General features: G+C 44.5%; 1 protein-coding gene across 1 annotated transcript in view; it reads right to left on the bottom strand.

The window, feature by feature from the left end:
- Positions 1-17,689, bottom strand: part of TRAK1 (trafficking kinesin protein 1) — a 103,199-nt gene extending 85,510 nt beyond the window's left edge. The window contains exon 1 of the mRNA XM_072153436.1: positions 17,405-17,689. The gene's annotated coding sequence lies outside the window, so the exon portion shown is untranslated. The remainder of the gene's footprint in view (positions 1-17,404) is intronic.
- Positions 17,690-20,930: the final 3,241 nt, after the last annotated feature.

Raw genomic sequence — 20,930 nt, 5'->3', positions numbered from 1 at the left:
GACAGGGGGATCTGTGCATGGGGCACATGACAGGGGGATCTGTGCATGGGGCACATGACAGGGGGATCTGTGCATGGGGCACATGACAGGGGGATCTGTGCATGGGGCACATGACAGGGGGATCTGTGCATGGGGCACATGACAGGGGGATCTGTGCATGGGGCACATGACAGGGGGATCTGTGCATGGGGCACATGACAGGGGGATCTGTGCATGGGGCACATGACAGGGGGATCTGTGCATGGGGCACATGACAGGGGGATCTGTGCATGGGGCACATGACAGGGGGATCTGTGCATGGGGCACATGACAGGGGGATCTGTGCATGGGGCACATGACAGGGGGATCTGTGCATGGGGCACATGACAGGGGGATCTGTGCATGGGGCACATGACAGGGGGATCTGTGCATGGGGCACATGACAGGGGGATCTGTGCATGGGGCACATGACAGGGGGATCTGTGCATGGGGCACATGACAGGGGGATCTGTGCATGGGGCACATGACAGGGGGATCTGTGCATGGGGCACATGACAGGGGGATCTGTGCATGGGGCACATGACAGGGGGATCTGTGCATGGGGCACATGACAGGGGGATCTGTGCATGGGGCACATGACAGGGGGATCTGTGCATGGGGCACATGACAGGGGGATCTGTGCATGGGGCACATGACAGGGGGATCTGTGCATGGGGCACATGACAGGGGGATCTGTGCATGGGGCACATGACAGGGGGATCTGTGCATGGGGCACATGACAGGGGGATCTGTGCATGGGGCACATGACAGGGGGATCTGTGCATGGGGCACATGACAGGGGGATCTGTGCATGGGGCACATGACAGGGGGATCTGTGCATGGGGCACATGACAGGGGGATCTGTGCATGGGGCACATGACAGGGGGATCTGTGCATGGGGCACATGACAGGGGGATCTGTGCATGGGGCACATGACAGGGGGATCTGTGCATGGGGCACATGACAGGGGGATCTGTGCATGGGGCACATGACAGGGGGATCTGTGCATGGGGCACATGACAGGGGGATCTGTGCATGGGGCACATGACAGGGGGATCTGTGCATGGGGCACATGACAGGGGGATCTGTGCATGGGGCACATGACAGGGGGATCTGTGCATGGGGCACATGACAGGGGGATCTGTGCATGGGGCACATGACAGGGGGATCTGTGCATGGGGCACATGACAGGGGGATCTGTGCATGGGGCACATGACAGGGGGATCTGTGCATGGGGCACATGACAGGGGGATCTGTGCATGGGGCACATGACAGGGGGATCTGTGCATGGGGCACATGACAGGGGGATCTGTGCATGGGGCACATGACAGGGGGATCTGTGCATGGGGCACATGACAGGGGGATCTGTGCATGGGGCACATGACAGGGGGATCTGTGCATGGGGCACATGACAGGGGGATCTGTGCATGGGGCACATGACAGGGGGATCTGTGCATGGGGCACATGACAGGGGGATCTGTGCATGGGGCACATGACAGGGGGATCTGTGCATGGGGCACATGACAGGGGGATCTGTGCATGGGGCACATGACAGGGGGATCTGTGCATGGGGCACATGACAGGGGGATCTGTGCATGGGGCACATGACAGGGGGATCTGTGCATGGGGCACATGACAGGGGGATCTGTGCATGGGGCACATGACAGGGGGATCTGTGCATGGGGCACATGACAGGGGGATCTGTGCATGGGGCACATGACAGGGGGATCTGTGCATGGGGCACATGACAGGGGGATCTGTGCATGGGGCACATGACAGGGGGATCTGTGCATGGGGCACATGACAGGGGGATCTGTGCATGGGGCACATGACAGGGGGATCTGTGCATGGGGCACATGACAGGGGGATCTGTGCATGGGGCACATGACAGGGGGATCTGTGCATGGGGCACATGACAGGGGGATCTGTGCATGGGGCACATGACAGGGGGATCTGTGCATGGGGCACATGACAGGGGGATCTGTGCATGGGGCACATGACAGGGGGATCTGTGCATGGGGCACATGACAGGGGGATCTGTGCATGGGGCACATGACAGGGGGATCTGTGCATGGGGCACATGACAGGGGGATCTGTGCATGGGGCACATGACAGGGGGATCTGTGCATGGGGCACATGACAGGGGGATCTGTGCATGGGGCACATGACAGGGGGATCTGTGCATGGGGCACATGACAGGGGGATCTGTGCATGGGGCACATGACAGGGGGATCTGTGCATGGGGCACATGACAGGGGGATCTGTGCATGGGGCACATGACAGGGGGATCTGTGCATGGGGCACATGACAGGGGGATCTGTGCATGGGGCACATGACAGGGGGATCTGTGCATGGGGCACATGACAGGGGGATCTGTGCATGGGGCACATGACAGGGGGATCTGTGCATGGGGCACATGACAGGGGGATCTGTGCATGGGGCACATGACAGGGGGATCTGTGCATGGGGCACATGACAGGGGGATCTGTGCATGGGGCACATGACAGGGGGATCTGTGCATGGGGCACATGACAGGGGGATCTGTGCATGGGGCACATGACAGGGGGATCTGTGCATGGGGCACATGACAGGGGGATCTGTGCATGGGGCACATGACAGGGGGATCTGTGCATGGGGCACATGACAGGGGGATCTGTGCATGGGGCACATGACAGGGGGATCTGTGCATGGGGCACATGACAGGGGGATCTGTGCATGGGGCACATGACAGGGGGATCTGTGCATGGGGCACATGACAGGGGGATCTGTGCATGGGGCACATGACAGGGGGATCTGTGCATGGGGCACATGACAGGGGGATCTGTGCATGGGGCACATGACAGGGGGATCTGTGCATGGGGCACATGACAGGGGGATCTGTGCATGGGGCACATGACAGGGGGATCTGTGCATGGGGCACATGACAGGGGGATCTGTGCATGGGGCACATGACAGGGGGATCTGTGCATGGGGCACATGACAGGGGGATCTGTGCATGGGGCACATGACAGGGGGATCTGTGCATGGGGCACATGACAGGGGGATCTGTGCATGGGGCACATGACAGGGGGATCTGTGCATGGGGCACATGACAGGGGGATCTGTGCATGGGGCACATGACAGGGGGATCTGTGCATGGGGCACATGACAGGGGGATCTGTGCATGGGGCACATGACAGGGGGATCTGTGCATGGGGCACATGACAGGGGGATCTGTGCATGGGGCACATGACAGGGGGATCTGTGCATGGGGCACATGACAGGGGGATCTGTGCATGGGGCACATGACAGGGGGATCTGTGCATGGGGCACATGACAGGGGGATCTGTGCATGGGGCACATGACAGGGGGATCTGTGCATGGGGCACATGACAGGGGGATCTGTGCATGGGGCACATGACAGGGGGATCTGTGCATGGGGCACATGACAGGGGGATCTGTGCATGGGGCACATGACAGGGGGATCTGTGCATGGGGCACATGACAGGGGGATCTGTGCATGGGGCACATGACAGGGGGATCTGTGCATGGGGCACATGACAGGGGGATCTGTGCATGGGGCACATGACAGGGGGATCTGTGCATGGGGCACATGACAGGGGGATCTGTGCATGGGGCACATGACAGGGGGATCTGTGCATGGGGCACATGACAGGGGGATCTGTGCATGGGGCACATGACAGGGGGATCTGTGCATGGGGCACATGACAGGGGGATCTGTGTATGGGGCACATGACAGGGGGATCTGTGTATGGGGCACATGACAGGGGGATCTGTGTATGGGGCACATGACAGGGGGAGATTACAAGGGGGACATTACAGGATGGATGTGTGGGGGACATTACATCCCCCACATTACATTTTTGACGGACTGCTTAAAAACGGCCAAAACGTGTTCAAAACGCCACGTGTGACATCACCCTTACAGTATTTTGGGAGAGTGTTAGGGGCAGCAGCAGGACAACACTGTAAGGGTGCAGTCACACGTTGCAGTTACAACTGCAACACAATCAGCTTTGAGGTGGTTTTAGGTGCAGTTTTGTCGATTTAACAGGTGAAAGACATGAACTGGTGAATTTGAGTTTGAAGGTGAAACCTGTTCCAAAAATGTTCTTCACTTGTTAAAATAACAAAAATGCACCTAAAACCACCTCAGAACTGATTGTGAATGCAACTTCGGAGAACCAAGATTTTGGTATAATGAAGAACATAAGATGTCTGTGTGGTGAACTCCACAGAAAGGAGACGTGGTGATGCCGAGTCCAAGGGTGTTTGCATATGTGGCGTTTTGAACCTGGTTTTAGAAAACGCATCCAGAAAAAACGGCCAAAAACAGATGCGGTTTTTAACGGACTGAAAACGCCTGACTAAAAATGGACTAACAACCGGTTCAAAACATCACGAGTTCCACCACCCTAATAGTGAAGTGGACATGTCACCTGCAGTCACTGGATGTAAGTCAGGATTTCTCCTGTGATTCTGTAGCTGTGTAGCCCCCTCATAAAGTTGTTATTGGTACAACCACATGTGAGGGGGTTATGTACAGGAGGGGGCATTACTGAAAGTCTGATACAAATGCATTGGGGCCCGTGCCCCGGATCTTTTTCCACCCTAGCAACGCCCCTGGGAGGTGCTGAGTACGATTAGGCAGTCTTATACTAGGAGAGATATATCATCCAGCGTTAGACACTTTTATAAATCTGGTGCAGAATAAGACTGTCTAATCTCACTCTGCACTGTATAACCTTAGGACACTTTTTATAAAATCTGCCCCGATGTTGTTGTTCATAAGGTGCACATTTCCTATGTTCAGGGTTAACTGCATTGCTAAATTGTTTATGGCATCTACTTAACATTTACATTGAAAATTATAGTATAGAAAAAGAATGTGTATGTTTAATAGCAATGACCGTCTTTCCAGCAGGAACCTGTAGGTTAATAATATGTTGTGTATTGTAGTTTCTATTCTATACCATTTTTTCAGTCAGACTGGCAACTCTCTCAGGCAAAATTAACATAATGGACAGGTTTGTGTGCTCCAAACTTGTGAGGCAATGGGAATATTCCCGCACACCAACAACTACAAAAAAGTAGCAGTCAGGAGGAGATTTGGTGACAGAAGCACAACATACAAATTTTATAGGCAATAAGAATCATAATTCAATAATTCATGTTGAAATCTATGTGAATCATTGGATTATCCCTTTAAGACTCGAGACATTGTGATGCTTCTTCTATGTTTTTAAACCCCATTATCGCTCATATTCTCTGCAGCTTCATACTCGCATTATCATGGCCGATCAGTCTTTTTTTTCCATTTCAGCTGCAACATTGCCTGCTCTCTCTGTAACATTGCTAGGCAACAACATAACTCACTCTCTATTACAGCCATCGCCCGACTAGGCCAAGCCATTGGCAACGCTGCCCAAGCACAGCTTAAATACGTATGAGGTTAAATAAGGTCTCCTACATGTCCCTGTCACTTGTACAATAATATCTGTGAACAATTAGGCACAGTTTTGGTGCTTAACGTCCAAAAATGCAACAACAGCATCCTATTTACCAATAATTACGTTCTATACCAAGACACACATCTTCAGCCTTGTGAGTCAATGAATGCCATAAAGCAATATACCAGCAGCCTGAGCAATGCATATCCAGGAAATCACAAGGGCTGAGCATTGCTTTTCCATAACAGAAGCCCACAGAGATGTCATGACGCGGCCTCACAGGATTCAGTCTGACAGATGGTTGCTTGTAATGTCTTGGTATCCAGTCACTAACAGAGTAATTACCATAAGTATATAATGGAGAAGTAGATGGCCATCTTGCCAACTGATTTCTCTGTGCCATTCATTTTTCAGTTATTTGATTGTGTTTCTGGCATAAATACTCATTTATTATTGTCATATTTAAGCGAGCATTATTTTACCATAGAGAGCAAGGTTACATAGATAGTGCTGGCCAGTTATGTACCTATGCTCTGAGTGGCCAGCATCAGAAAGGATATGCAAACTGACACTATGATTTCTCTTAACAATGGGTAAAAACAAAAGAATCAGTTGCAATTCCAGTCACAACCTGTAGATATTAGCGGCGCTGTTACTCCACATATTGCATTTTTTCTTATAGCACTTTAAAATTTTACATGGCAGAGCAGGCATATTGTCCAGAAAAAGTTAGCTAGCCTACCAGCTTACACTGAGGGAGGCCACATCTGGGTACACAGAGTATTATCACTAGACACGGGCCAATTGGAGAATAACATGCTGGTCACTCAAACTTCACATCAGTTTTCTTTTGGGGAGGAAGGGGCAGTAGCTAGAGGTATTGCCACAAAGACAAGTTTCTTAAATTTACTCAACAAATAACACATTCTCCAATTCACTGTTATTAACAAAAATACAGCATTTCACAGATATAATTCCAACCTGTCTCTATCAGTACTGGAGAATTTGGGTTGCTGCTGCATATGACCATAAATCTTCTGACTATGGTTGGGTTCTTCTCATGAATAGCTTCTCCTGTCTACACACTGCAGTGCTCTCTGCTTCCTGCCTCTCCCCCCTCATTACAGAACCATCTCAGACACAAACACATCCTGCATGCAAGAAAAGAAAAAAAAACTAAAAACGCATCTTCTAGTGTCTAGCAAGGTTACTACATATGAATATCTAAATAACACTAACAATTATTCCAGTTAATAAAGGAAGGGCATTCTGCATATCCTCATACGAAGTACGATTGTCTGACTTCTGGGGTGCAACTGGTCCCATTCCGTTTAATGAAGCTGTGTGGCAGTATCAATGCAGTCCCAAATGCAAGACCCTCCACTGAAAATAAAAATGTGATCATCCTAGCAATATATATAAAACTGCCGTCACTTGAGACTGGTTTCCCCTTGGATGTAAAAACAGCAGTGAACAAGGCACTAGTCTCCTCCTGGAAAGAAACTATGCTTCCTTCCATCTGTATTGGACCACTTGCCCCAGCCCTAGGTTCATCACAATACTGGACCACATAAAGCCATATGTGAAGAAGCTGTGATTAGACACCTTCGAGAACAAACAGGAACTGCGCAGTATTGTGCACAACTCAATCCATTGTTGGACGTGAGCCATGAACTCAATTAGCAGCATCTCCTGTATACATGCACCTGGCTACATAGATAGAGATAGATGGGATTCCAAGAATAACAGCGTAACCTTCTACTGTGCGCCTCTGATCATCTTACACAGCAAACGCCAGCACAATGCCAAAGCGGCATGTGACAGAGGCGGCACAAAGAGGAACCGGCTTGTCGCTGGTCACAGCTAAGTCACCAGCAGTAACAATAGCAAACATGACTTTCACTGCAGCAACTGCCGTCGCTGATAGACAGCCGGGACAGACTGAACTCACCCCCAATATTAAGTACATCCATTTACCTATAAAGGGTAAAAGAGTGCAGACTTAATAAGAGTTTCCATACTTTCAGGAAAATTCACAACATGTTGAAAAGAGGAAATTTTACACCTTCTTGGTGTATTTGACGGAAGTTGCTCATTTGCCATCATCTTTTATGTGACATTTTAAAGGAAAACTACCGTCAAAATCAAGCATGATAAAGCAGGGGCACTTGCAATCTTCTTATATTTGTTATTCATGCCCTCTTTTTTTCTGAAATCAACTTTTAAAATTAAGCTAATGAGCCATAAGTGCCCTGCGAGAATGTTACCAGAGCCCCTCTGTGCTGCAGCTTCACATTTTGTTAAACTGTGCAGAAGCACTCCCCCTCCCCCCTCCCACTGTGTGATGAAACTTCCTCTTCTGCCATGAGATTACAGCTGGCAGAGGAAGAGGGGAAGTCTATATTTGATGGAAGAAACATCTCAGTTTAACACCTTATACGCCACCTTGTGGTGAAGTGTGTGTTGTAGTGCACATTAACAGCAATGTTCCCTGGACTAACTAGATCAGGGCATTATCGCCATCATTATGGCTGGAAAAACGCTGTAACACCTTAACAACTAGTGCCCTTAAAAGGGGTTTGCACATGAAACAAAGTTGTCAAATATTAATCCCCTGATAATGTTTCATCTTTAAAATTTTACTGCAGTTTTATTGCTCCAATCACTGATGGTCAATGTAAAATTCCAGAGCGTGGGCAGGGACTCTCTAAGCATATACTTCATGATTCCTCTGTGCTATGAAATACAGTGTGCCGACAATGTGGTTAGATTATCAGGTTACAGGTTTATAAATACTTTCATTTAGCTTCTGAACGTTTACTAGCATATGACACATAGAAAGAAGAGAGATGAGACAGATCAGAGATGAGACACTCTGCACACTGTTTCCTGGCAGGAAGTGCTTGTGTCTGAGCTGGTATTGTGATACAGGGGGAGGGGCAAAAGGCAGAGAGCGCTGCAGCGTGCAGATAAGAAAAGCTATTCATGAGAAGAATTCGAAATGAGAAATTTGAAATTTACGGTCAGATCCAGGGGCGACCAAAATACCAAGACTGATAGAGACAGGTTGGAATTATATCTGTAAAAATGCTGTATTTTTGTTAATAACAGTGAATGAGAGAATGTGTTATTTTGCTATCCTGAGTATATTTAAGAATCTTGCCTACATGGGAATACCTCTTTAATGCTGTACAGTGACAGCTCATGACCCGAGTCCTTTCCCTACAGCACACAACCTCTACTAACATTTTAAATCAGCACTGCCACTAATCGTAGGGCGACTATGCCCTTTTTCGTTTTTGCATTTCCATATTTTGCTCTGATCCTTTAACTCCTTAAGGACGCAGCCATTTTATAGCTTAAGGCTCAGTCCCATTTTTTGGACTCTGACTTGCGTCGCTTTATATGGTTAAAACTTTTAAACACTGTTACTTATCAAAGCCATTCTGAGATTGTTTTTTCCCCACATTTTGTACTTCATTTTAGTGGTAAATTTTGGCTGATGAGTTTTGCGTTTATTTACAAAAAAAAAAGCAAAAAATGAAATTTTTTAAAAATTTGCCATTTTTCGAAACTCAAAATCATTGCGATTTTTAGGCAGATAAATTTACCACCTAAATAAGTTGCTGACTGGATAATTTATTTTGATTTCACGTGGCTTACAAATCGAATATCTGTTTTCCTTATTTTCAGAATTGACCATTGTGGAGATAAATACAGTTTTGAATGAAATTTTACATATTTAAAATCAAACCCCCCTATATAAACAACCCATTTTCAAATTTGCACCCCTCAAACTATCAGAAACAGCTTTTAGGAAGATTGTTAAACCCTTGAGATCTTCATAGTAATTACATCAAAATGGAGGTGAAATTTAGAATGGTCAAATTATTTATATAATTTATAATTCATTTAGCCCTAAAATTTACACATTTCCAAAAGATAAAAAGAGAAAACTCATCTTACAATTTGTATGTGGGGAAAAAATCTATCATTTTTGCATTGCCGTTTTCCAAGTGGCATAACATTTTTTACTTTTTTGGCTACAGAGCTGGTTCAAGGCTGGTTTCTTGCGGGACATGTTGTAATTTGTAACTATCATTCTGGAGTACATATGTTTTTTGATCACTTTTTATGGGACTCAGTAGGTAAAAATCATAATTTTTGGCGGGTTATTAACAGGTTTGTTTTTTTACGGCATTCATCATGCGGGTTCAATTATTTACTTTTATTCTACGGGTTGTTACGGGCGCAGTGATACTACATATGTGGGGTTTGTGTTAATGGGGTTATCCGGGTTTAAAAAAATTTTTATGGCCGGGCTGGGGAGGGCTAGTTAAACATAATAAATATGGACTTACCTCCTCCGGCGCCGCTGATGTCCCGCGCCGCGGTCCCTTCGATCCGTGCCCCTGTTTGTTTACAGGGGCACGGAAGCCGCGCACAGGGAGCTTCTGGTCCGCGATGTGGACGGCTCCTCCCATCCGTCCCTATCTCTCAGCGTTGTAAGCGCTGGGAGATGGTGCGCATGGGAGCATACGGCCGGAAGCTCCCTGTGTGCCGGTGTAAGGAAACCGGCACACAGAGAAGACCGGCCGCGGCGCGGGACATCGGCAGCACCAGAGGAGGTAAGTACATGTTTATTGTGTTTAAATAGCCCTCCCCAGCCCGGCCATAAGACATTTTTTAAACCCGGATAACCCCTTTAAGATTTACACTTTTATTAGCGTTATAAGTCTCTTTATATGTTATGGGGATTAGGGGAATTTTTATTAATTAATTACTTTATTTTTTATTGAATAACATTTTTTTTTTACTTTTTGACTATTTCCACCATGGGACATGAACAAGCAATCATCTGATTACTTGTTCATGATAATACTCTGCTGAGCGCCAACAGGATAAAGATTCCATAACCTTTTTATTTTTCTGTGTACAGAGCTGTGTGAGGGCTTGTTTTCTGAGTAACAAATTGTACTCCCTAGTGACAGTATTGAATATTCCATGCCATGTACTGGAAAGCGGAAAAAAATATTCCAAATATTTGCGGGCTCGGTTTTTATGCCTTTCACTATGCGTTCCATATCACACCTCCCCCTTTTTTTGTCAGTTCAATCACGGAGATAACAAATTTATTTGGGTTTAATTATGTTTAATAGAGTTATAACAATTAAAACCTTTTCTACAAAAAAGGCAAATCTTAGTTTTGCCATTTTTTTTTTTTTATCATTCAGTAGTTTTGCCATATTTTGACGCCAATAAATTTTTCATACCTCAATGTATGAAACTGTTTAAGGTGTAATTTTTTGTCAGACAAGCCGACATTTTCATTGTTAGCATTTTGAGAACTATAGGACCTATAAAACACGGTTTATCATTTTTTTCATAAGTTGCAACATGTTACAGAAAAAAAGCACCCAAATGTCCAAATCTCAATTTTCTCGACAAGGCTCATAGGTGGAATAATTGTTTTTTTTTTTAATTTTTAGTGGGACTTTATATCTTTACATTCATTTTTATATCAGTTTTGGGGAAGGGTGTACAGATTTGAACTGCTTGGGTCTTTTAAAGTAGCCAAGGGTGTCTGATCACTCCTGCCATATAGTCCAATGCTACAGTACTGCAGTAATTTTGTACATACGTCTCTGCAAATTACGGGCCCACAAAGACTTCAGTCTGTCAAACCAGCAGGTGTGTATCTTCCCCTCCCAGCAATGACATCATGGAGGGTGACAATCTAATCAAAATAGGCACCGTCCAGATTCAAATGCCTCTGGCATATCAGTATTTAATAGGTGAACATCAGCGCTCCCCGAAGTGTTAGCAATGAGTGTTTTCTCCAATATGTAGCAAACACCTGGACTGAGCCCTCTCCATACTCCCGACGTACTATTACATCAGTTTGCAGCAAGGGGTTAGTCGAACCGAACCTTGGCACTTAAATTGGGACAGTGTGTGCCTGCAGAAAACAAGATCTTGTATGTCTCTGTAAACGGAAACATTTCTGACTTTGGAAGGAGAGGAGGAAAAACTAGAAACCGAAAGAGACTATATAGAGTTAAGGGGATAATCTTCTGATAATTGAATGCTAGTTATCTGCTGAATGATGGAGGTTAAAGCAGGTAACCTTCTATCCATCAGAAGTGATGGCATTTTCTTACAATTTAAAGAGAGTATAATATGTTATAAAATATGGTATCCAAAAAATTATTTAAAAACATAAGTAAACAAGTAAATAAAAATAAACAATAATGGTTACACACCTATTATTCCTGGGCCCACAATACATAAAAATAGATAAACAAATACAGCAATATACATATATGTAAACATATATACGTATCAATTTACACAAAACAATGAGACAGACTATAGCTTGCAAAGCATGAGCAGATTCAAGCCTTAAAGAGGGCATGTACCATGAAAGACTGGTTTATATTAATGTCCATTCACACGGGAACAGGGCAGACATACATACCTGGGAGTCAATACTGCTTTAGGCACATTGTACAAGCGTGCTTCCTGTAATATCAAACTACACAGGGAGCAAAGATCAGCATTGGGTAACTGTGACCTCCACATAGTCAGGTCACGAAGACACTGTGCAAATTTTGCTACCAGTAAAAATATTATGCTGACCCTGACCCTCACTTAAAATTGGCCAAAAGCCTATAATTTAAGTTTTTATTGGCAGGATGTTCAAATAGATAAGATAGGTGGGATGTATCCAGTAATGTCACAAAATAGGGTTCTGCAACTTTTTGTGCTCTTTTGCACACATTTACATTTTATTGCTGCTTACTGTATAAGCCGATATAAGCAAAGGCTTACCACAAAAAAAACTGGAGAAATTGACTCAATATAAGCCTAGGATGGGAAATGCATTGGTCATGGCATCTACACAGTATAAAGCCAGCCAGCCCCCTGCCGCCCCAGTATATAGTCAGCCAGCCCCCTGACCCCCAGTGTATAGCCAGCCAGCCTCCTGGCCCCTAGTATATAGCCAGTCAGCCTACCCCCTAGTATATAGCCAGTCAGCCTACCCCCTAGTATATAGCCAGTCAGCTTGCCCCCTGCCCCCCAGTATATAGCCAGCCACCCCCTACCCCCCAGTATATAGCCAGCTATCCCTCTGCCCCCCCAGTATATAGCCAGCCCTCCTGCCCCCCCAGTATAGAGCCAGCCATCCCCCTGCCCCCCCCCCAGTATAGAGCCAGCCATCCCCATGCCCCCCCCAGTATAGAGCCGGCCATCCCCCTGCCCCCCCCCCAGTATAGAGCCGGCCATCCCCCTGCCCCCCCCCCCAGTATAGAGCCGGCCATCCCCCTGCCCCCCCCCCCAGTATAGAGCCAGCCATCCCCCTGCCCCCCCCCCCAGTATAGAGCCAGCCATCCCCCTGCCCCCCCCAGTATAGAGCCAGCCATCCCCCTGCCCCCCCCAGTATAGAGCCAGCCATCCCCCTGCCCCCCCCCCAGTATAGAGCCAGCCATCCCCCTGCCCCCCCCCCCCAGTATATAATATATATGCTCACCTTTTCATAGAAGCAGATCAGGTTAGTCTTACAACTTCTATCCTTAGTAAACCCATGCTGGCTGTCACTTATTATACTATTTGATGTCACATACTTCTGTATGCAATTTTTTTTAGTAACCCTTCCAATATTTCCCCCACAATGGAAGTTAAGCTTACAAGCCTGTAATTGCCTGGCGAAGTTCTAAAGCCTTTTTTAAATATTGGCACCACATTCACCTTGCGCCCGTCACTTGGCACCATACCAGACATTAGGGAATCTCTGAAGATTTTAGACAGCGGCACAGCAATAACAGAACTGAGCTCTTCAAGAACTTCTGGTCCAGGAGCTTTGTACACATTTATTTTATCGAGCTTAGATTGGATCATGTCTACATTCAGCCAGTCTAGTATATTACAGGATGCATCACCCGCACTGGCACTACCCACTCCAGATGGTCTTTCTTCCTTCTCAATGATGTTATTTTGGTTAGTAAAATGCTAAACTGTACTGTCCATATCATAAATGTAATGAAATAAAATTAGAATTGGGCTTTGGTGACTGGAGACCAAGAGAAGGCGGAAATACTAAAAGTTTTTTTTTAAGCTCCATTTATATGATTAATGGTTTTATAGAGAAAAACACAACATGACTAACCAAGACTACCACTAGATGGCAGTCAATAGCTATTGTAGAAGATTCTTAGTTAAGGCATTACTAGCTGCTTACTAAATTGGTCTGAACCCTTCAACTTCTGCCCAATTCCAATTTTATTTCCTTACATTTATGATATAGGCAGTACAGTTTAGCATTTTACTGACCAAAATAAAATCATTGAGAAGGATGGTTATAATTTATAAAAATTATTAGCAGGGCAGATGAAGCTGAAATGGCGAAACCTAGGTCGGGAATGAGTTCCTCTGGCGTTTTTTAACCATTGTGATATGCGCGCTTTTAATATTGTTTGTGAGTATGCTAGAATAAAATTGTTTTTACTCTTATCCTTAGTGATCTGCACCATCTGTCCACATTCTTCCTGATACAGGACCGGTGCTGTGATCGCCTGCACAACAGTGTAGCGTGGTCTCCCACAGGATCCATTATAGAGAAGTGAACGTTGTGACAGGAGGAATTACTGAGGAAATTTCTTCAATCTCCGATCTATAAGGAACTGGGTGAGACCGTTCTGTGGAACTCTCAATTTTAACATTTTATTGTGGAGTTAGAGCACTAACATTGTTTTTTTTATGTGTGTTTTTCTGGCTAATTTGGGAGTTTTGCCAAGTTAGTAGCTCCTCCAGTATTTGCCTCCCTTTTTCCGGATACTGCAACTCAAATTTTTTTTCATATTGTCATACTGCTCACCTCTAAAGGATATCTTCCTTTTATCTGTCCCCACATAGATACCACTAGTTTACTAGTGTGAGTGTTCAAGAAAAGACATCTCTCGCATGCGAGTTTTGCAGACAGCCGTACGACGTCACCGGTTGTCTGCATTAAACAGGAGGGACCAGGGTGAATATAAAGTAGAAGGGGGGGGGCATGAATATTTTAGGACACGACAGACCAATGAAGCACATAGGTCAAGTCACATATTTTTCTAAACTTAATTTCTCTGTAATAGAGAAAAGATAGTGAAAAACGTTGCAATCCACCCCCTCGAGGTACCGAGCAACCACAGAGCAAACAAATACTGGAGATCCCTAGAGCATAAAATGAATAATACTAAAGACCCCCAGTGCAAATAAATATAGGAGACCCCATAGTAGACAATTATACTGGAGACCCCCTAGAGCACAAAACTAATAGTACTGGAAACTGAAAAGAGCAGACAAAAAATATAAATTAATCCTCTCCTTTTCTGGCTCTTCTTCTCCTCCCTCAATCACACTTCAGCTTCTTCTCTTCTCTATGTGTCGCTCTGCTTGGTGTCCTGCGTTGGTTGTATGTGTTAGCATCAGGACCCAGAGCCGAACTCTGCCAGGAGCAAAAGAGGACCAGGAAGCAGTACAGTACAGCTGACAAGTAATTACCATTCCTGGGTAATCTCCTGCGAGCGCTTTGCTCTGGGTCCTGACCTCGACACATACAACTAGTATCAAGACAGAGCGGCAGGAGAGGATCCAGGAGTAGTAAGAACTTCTCAGCTGCAATTACCACTACCCGGCCTCCTGCACCAATGAACATTTCCATCAGTTATAAGTTATGCAAGTGCTCAATGGACTCTGACAGTCAACAGGATGGGGACCACAACTCATGTCTGCATGTGGCCTGTTGGCACGGCTTGTGCACCACTAATTCCACTTTTAGTTAAGATGAATATGGCTGCACTTTATGTACATGCTCAGGAGTGAAACTCCTCTACTATAGATTAGAGGAATAAGGCACTAGGAAGTAATACCCACATTTATCTCAGCACTGCTAGAGTGACCAGGAAAACAGGACTGTGAAGTCGGAGTCAGTGACCATTTTGGTGGCGCTGGAGGTTTGGCTTACACCTCTGGATGGATTAGAATGATATTTATGTTGAATAAGTTCTACCTGGATCTGTAATCACAATAAATCCTGTAACCCAGGATCTTGCTATGTTATTGCATTGTTGATCCTTTGTCTAACCAAATTTGGAAACGACATCCAGAACAGATAATCGCACCTTAAAATTACAGGCAAATATCACTTGTACTATGACCAGATCTGTTCCACTTGATGTAATAGTACTGTAAATTATAGCGATGCCCTGTCAGCAGAAAGGACAGCTGTTACCTAAGTGCAAAGCGCTGCCCAGTGACTAGAATTATTACTTAACATTTCACACTTTCGTTGCTTGTCAAAGGTCAAAGCTTGCACGGTCACACGGTAGGGTTGTCACTTGAAAGCCAGCTTTCGAGGATGTAGACTGTGACGCAAGCGCATTAATGGAATAAAAAGGGTATAAAAGGGTTGTCCAAATATACATTTACAGCAAACATCATAATTTCGAATTATTTTGTCCATAGGTCAAAGAAAGTAATGTATGGTAACAACTGACATTTACGTTTCCATTGGAGTTGCCTAAGGCCGACACCAATAGCAATGAATTTGCCATGGCTGGATTTGCATGTTCTGGATGCACTGACCCAGTCTTCAACACAATGGGGGTCATTTACTAAGGGCCCGATTCGCGTTTTCCCGACATGTTACCCGAATATTTCCGATTTGCGCTGATTTTCCCTGTATTGCCCCGGGATTTTGGCTCACGCGATCAGATTGTGGCGCATCAGCGCTGGCATGCACGCGAAGGAAATTGGGGGGCGTGGCCGAACGAAAACCCGGCGGATTCGGAGAAACCGCCGCATTTAAAAAAAAAAAAAAAACAGTGTTGCGGAACTTGCACTTACTTTCACCAGGAATAGGCCGGTGTACTTCAGGGCATTCCAGCGGGGCTCGAGGAACTTCAGCGCAGCAGCGCCACCTGGTGGACGTCGGAGGAACTACCTTAGTGAATCCCGTCCGGACCTGAATCCACCGCAGAGAACGCGCCGCTGGATCGCTATTGAACCGGGTAAGTAAATCTGCCCCAATGTTTTAATAAGTGCAGCCAACAAGCATTACTCTTTTAATGGGCTTGAGAAGGGCAGTAAAATCAGTACAGCTTCACCTGGATGCACCCAAGCAACAGTGCATTCATAACATAGGAATTCTGACATGGACATCGTGGCTATTGACACAAATGTGAATGGCAATTTTTTTATATACAGATATACAGCAAATGGCTACTTTAAAATAAATACTAGTCTGTTTATTCCATCTTAAGAAAACAGATCATGTTTAAGTTTGATCCATTTTTCATGAATTAAAGACTTAAGTCTAATAGGAGCAGTAAAAAACAGATTCCACCTTTAGTAATTAAAGCCTAAGGCTGATTACACCTGAAAATGACACATTTTGGTAATAAAAAAACTGATGTTTTGTTCCAACAAGATCTGCGATCCAAATTTCTAGATAAGATACTGATCCAATTTTCTTTGAGAAAATTCTCAAAGATCAGATTTGACTTTTCATGATGGCAAATCCTATCAATGAGATGGGAATTTACATGGAACCCATTACATTAAAAATATAGCGCAAACTGCTGCCCATATTTTATTAATCAAGAGACTCTAAACAGATTGATATATAAGGGTAGTAGAAAGAGATTTGGATGAAGTTATTCAATCAGTGATCATACATATACATAGAAGGCTATCAATTATAAAAAGGGACCGACCATAAGCCAAGAAATGGAAATGTTTTTAATAAATTACTAATTGTACGCAATCTTTTCCCACAAACGTATAAATCTTCTAAGCTCTATACTGAATAAAATTTAAGAAAGGCATTAACATTTTTTTGTACATTTACATCTAAATTCTAGAATCAGTCCGAATCCTGAAGACTCATTTCATACCTGTAATGGTGCCGGCATCTTTGTATTCTCTCTGACCCAACGCATCTTCAGGTGCCACAGCTTCGCTTACATAGTGCTCTTCATGAATGCCTGTGGCACAGGCTAGGACTGCATTGTCGACCAGGGGAGTGGGCACGATGACGGCCGAGTTGTCGTGTTGCACAGCTGTGGGGTCCAGCTTGGCAGGTTTCACGGAAATGTGCAAACTGCCATCGATTGAAGCAGTGCTTTGGCCTTGGTCTAGTAGTCCATAAGCTTTCCCAGTGTGTGATTGATAGTGTTGTAGTCAGTCGGATAGCTGTAGGCGAAATAAAAGTAGCAAAATTTTCATTGTTCACATGAAGCAAAGTTTAATGCTAAATTATAATGCTTTAGATTTTATCATGACAGTTGTATCCCCATTAAATAGAAAGATTAACAAGGGTGTTTGAATAATAATATAATAATATTTACCCATCATCACCTAAATTTTTAACTGTACAAACCCTTCCCGATGTGCGAGAAGTCTACACAGTGTATACACATCACCAAAAACTGCAGCCAATCACAGCCAGCAGGAGGTAAATGCACAGTAAAGAATCTCTCAGTTACAGACTGATTTTTAAGGAGGATAAAAAGGCGCTAACAAAAAGAAGTCAGGTCTTCAAGCAACACTACTGACTGAAGATAAAAACTAATGACAGATCTTTCCATGTATAGAAATATCCAAAACAATGATGTATTTATTAATTCATAAAAAAAAAAAATTATATTTATTTATTTGGCGTTTCACTATTAAAAATGGGCAGGCGACCAACAAGTAAAAGAAACATGATCGTACTTAAAACAGCTGTGCCATTTTTCCTTAAGTCGTCTTCAGTGGCTGCCAGCTAATTGCCTACAAATGTTTGCCCACTGATATAAATACACTAACTTTATGGATAGCACATGCACCTTGCTAAACCTATACATACAGGACACCAAGACTAAGGCCACATTCAGACAACCGTTGTGGGGGCATATATCCAACTATATCACAATAGAAGAATATGGTGTCTGGGCGGGTACAGCAAGTACAAAACTCACCACACTGTACCGTCGCCGCTAAGAAGAGAACGGCCGTGCTGCACCGTTTCCTATGGAGAGGGGAGAGGTAAGCAAGGCTCATGCCTTCTCCTATTCAGCGTGCTGACGTCTGCTCTCTTGGGCAACATCTCCCATGTCATATAATCATCTGTCATTGTACCTTAATTACAGCCATTTTTCTGATATGCCAATGAGAATATATGAGTCCATTTCGGAAGAGAAGAGTCATGTTTTCTACAGGCTGCCAGTGAACCACGCCTCCCTCTTGACTTACAGTTCAGTGCCTCTTCAAATCTCAGCCTGAGCAGGAAGTCCTCTCCCTGACCACTTCCTGTCCCTCTTACTGCATGGTGCATTTAGAAGAATGCATTGTGTGGGAAACTGCAGATCTTTTCACTAGTTGCAAGCAGCAGTTGGCAGAGCAAACAAATCCTTACTCGCACAGTGTGGGAGCAAGTAAGGTCTATTGTGCCTGTTCTTGATGACAGGTTCCCTTTAACTAGTTTGTGGCCCTTCACTGACACGTTTTTAGCTGTAAAGTCCTTTCCAAAGACAGTATAAAGGGTGCGGTTAATGTCACAAAGTAAAAATTTTGGCAAATTTTTTTCAAACATACAATTATCTAGACAGTCTAAAATGTGGCAAATGTATTCTGCAATATCAGACAGTGACAAGTGTAAATACATTTTAGGCAATATTCTGCCATCAAGACAGTAAATCTGCCCCTTTATGTACAAACATTTGCTTGGAATTAATATTCAATTACCTTAAGGGATCCGGGATTGTAATAATAAAAAAAAAACAAAAAACTTTGGCTTGCTTTAAAAGGAGAACGAATATTTTTTTTCTTATTTTTGGACCACTTGGAGCCACATGTACAAAAGTAACAACCTTTTTAAGGCAAAGTGAACCATGAGCAGCCCAGGAAACGCAGTCCGTTGGATCAGCCACGAACTGAACATCATAACAATTCCTGATACCATGCATTCCGGTCCAATCTTGGTTCTTCAGTCCCTTATCAGTTTACAATTAAGTGGTTAATATAAGAACTTGACATCATTTGGGAGATATGTGTACAGAATACAGCTATACAGAGCTGGGAGGAAGCCAGGGGTAATGGGTCACATTGTATTTGGCACAGGATATGAGGCTATTCACTGCAGATTCATTGCTCTCAGCAAAGCATCCACAAGTCAGCTTCAGAATTCAGCTTTTTAACATCAACTCTACTAAAGTCAATATTGAAATAACCACACAGCGTGAAGAATAATGAGCCATACCAGTGTATCTTGCAGAATGGCCAGTCTCAATAACATGAATCTCTCTCCAAATTAAACACGTAAATGGAAAGAGAAGTGTAACTCACTGTTCAACAGCACTGCATAAATTAATAGTACATTGTCGGTAAGTGTACCGAATAGTATTTTCCTATCCTCTTTTTGCCACTGCAAAAAATAATGGCAGGAGTATCAAATATACAGACCCATCTTAAAGAGAATTTGTCACCACATTTTCACATATACAGCCAGTGACATATAGAGCCCTATTAACTGACTGACACCCTTTCTTTTAGCTAAAAATAGTTTCGCTTACATCCACATAAATCACCTTTTATCTTATATTACCTGGCATCACAGAGGTGTGTCCTGATCAACCAACCCCTACCATCATACCCATACTTTATGTCTCCTTACTATTTAGCAGGTCATGTGACCAGGGTGACATTATCTCCGGTCCTTTAGCCTCCTAATAATAGCAAACTGTACCCCATGCATATATCTGATCACATGTCAGACCACAAGTCACAGCAGCCTCCATGGACTTCCACTTCTCCTCATTCTTCATGGAGGCTGCTGTGATTTCATGTGATTACATACATGGGGGGAGATTTATCATCAAGTTTCTGAGGTAAAACTGTTGTAATTGCCCATGGAAACCAATGAGAGCTCAGCTTTAGTTTTATAAACGGCTGTGAGAAAATGAAAGCCGAATTATTATTGGTTGCCATGGGCAACTAGAACAGTTCTGCTCTAAGAGATTTATAATAAATCTCCCCCATGGTGTACAGTCTCGAAGTACAAGGAGGCAGGGCAGTGATTTGAAGAGACACAGAGCTGTCGGTCATAATAAGGGGGTGTGGTTTTGCATATCAGACAAAATGGCTGTAATTGAGGTACAGTGTCACCATGGCAGCTAATTTTAGGTGATATGGGTGACCCTTTATCAGTAGGCATGGGTGGTAAAATTTTGGTGACAGGTCTTCTTTAAGACTGCGTTCACACGTTCCAGTTGTATTGCATTTTGAAACAGCTTGTCCTGATCGCATATGCATTTTAACTGAAAACTAACAAGCAAAACCCGGGACTCATTACCAATTGCAGTTGCAACACATATGTGATTGGGACAAGCCCCCCCCCCCCCTTTTCCAAATGAATTGTGTTTCAAAATGCAATTGAACTCA

This window comes from Engystomops pustulosus, chromosome 5 (genome assembly GCF_040894005.1).
Source record: "Engystomops pustulosus chromosome 5, aEngPut4.maternal, whole genome shotgun sequence".
Taxonomy (NCBI): domain Eukaryota; kingdom Metazoa; phylum Chordata; class Amphibia; order Anura; family Leptodactylidae; genus Engystomops; species Engystomops pustulosus.
This window is presented reverse-complemented; position numbering and strand designations above follow the sequence as displayed.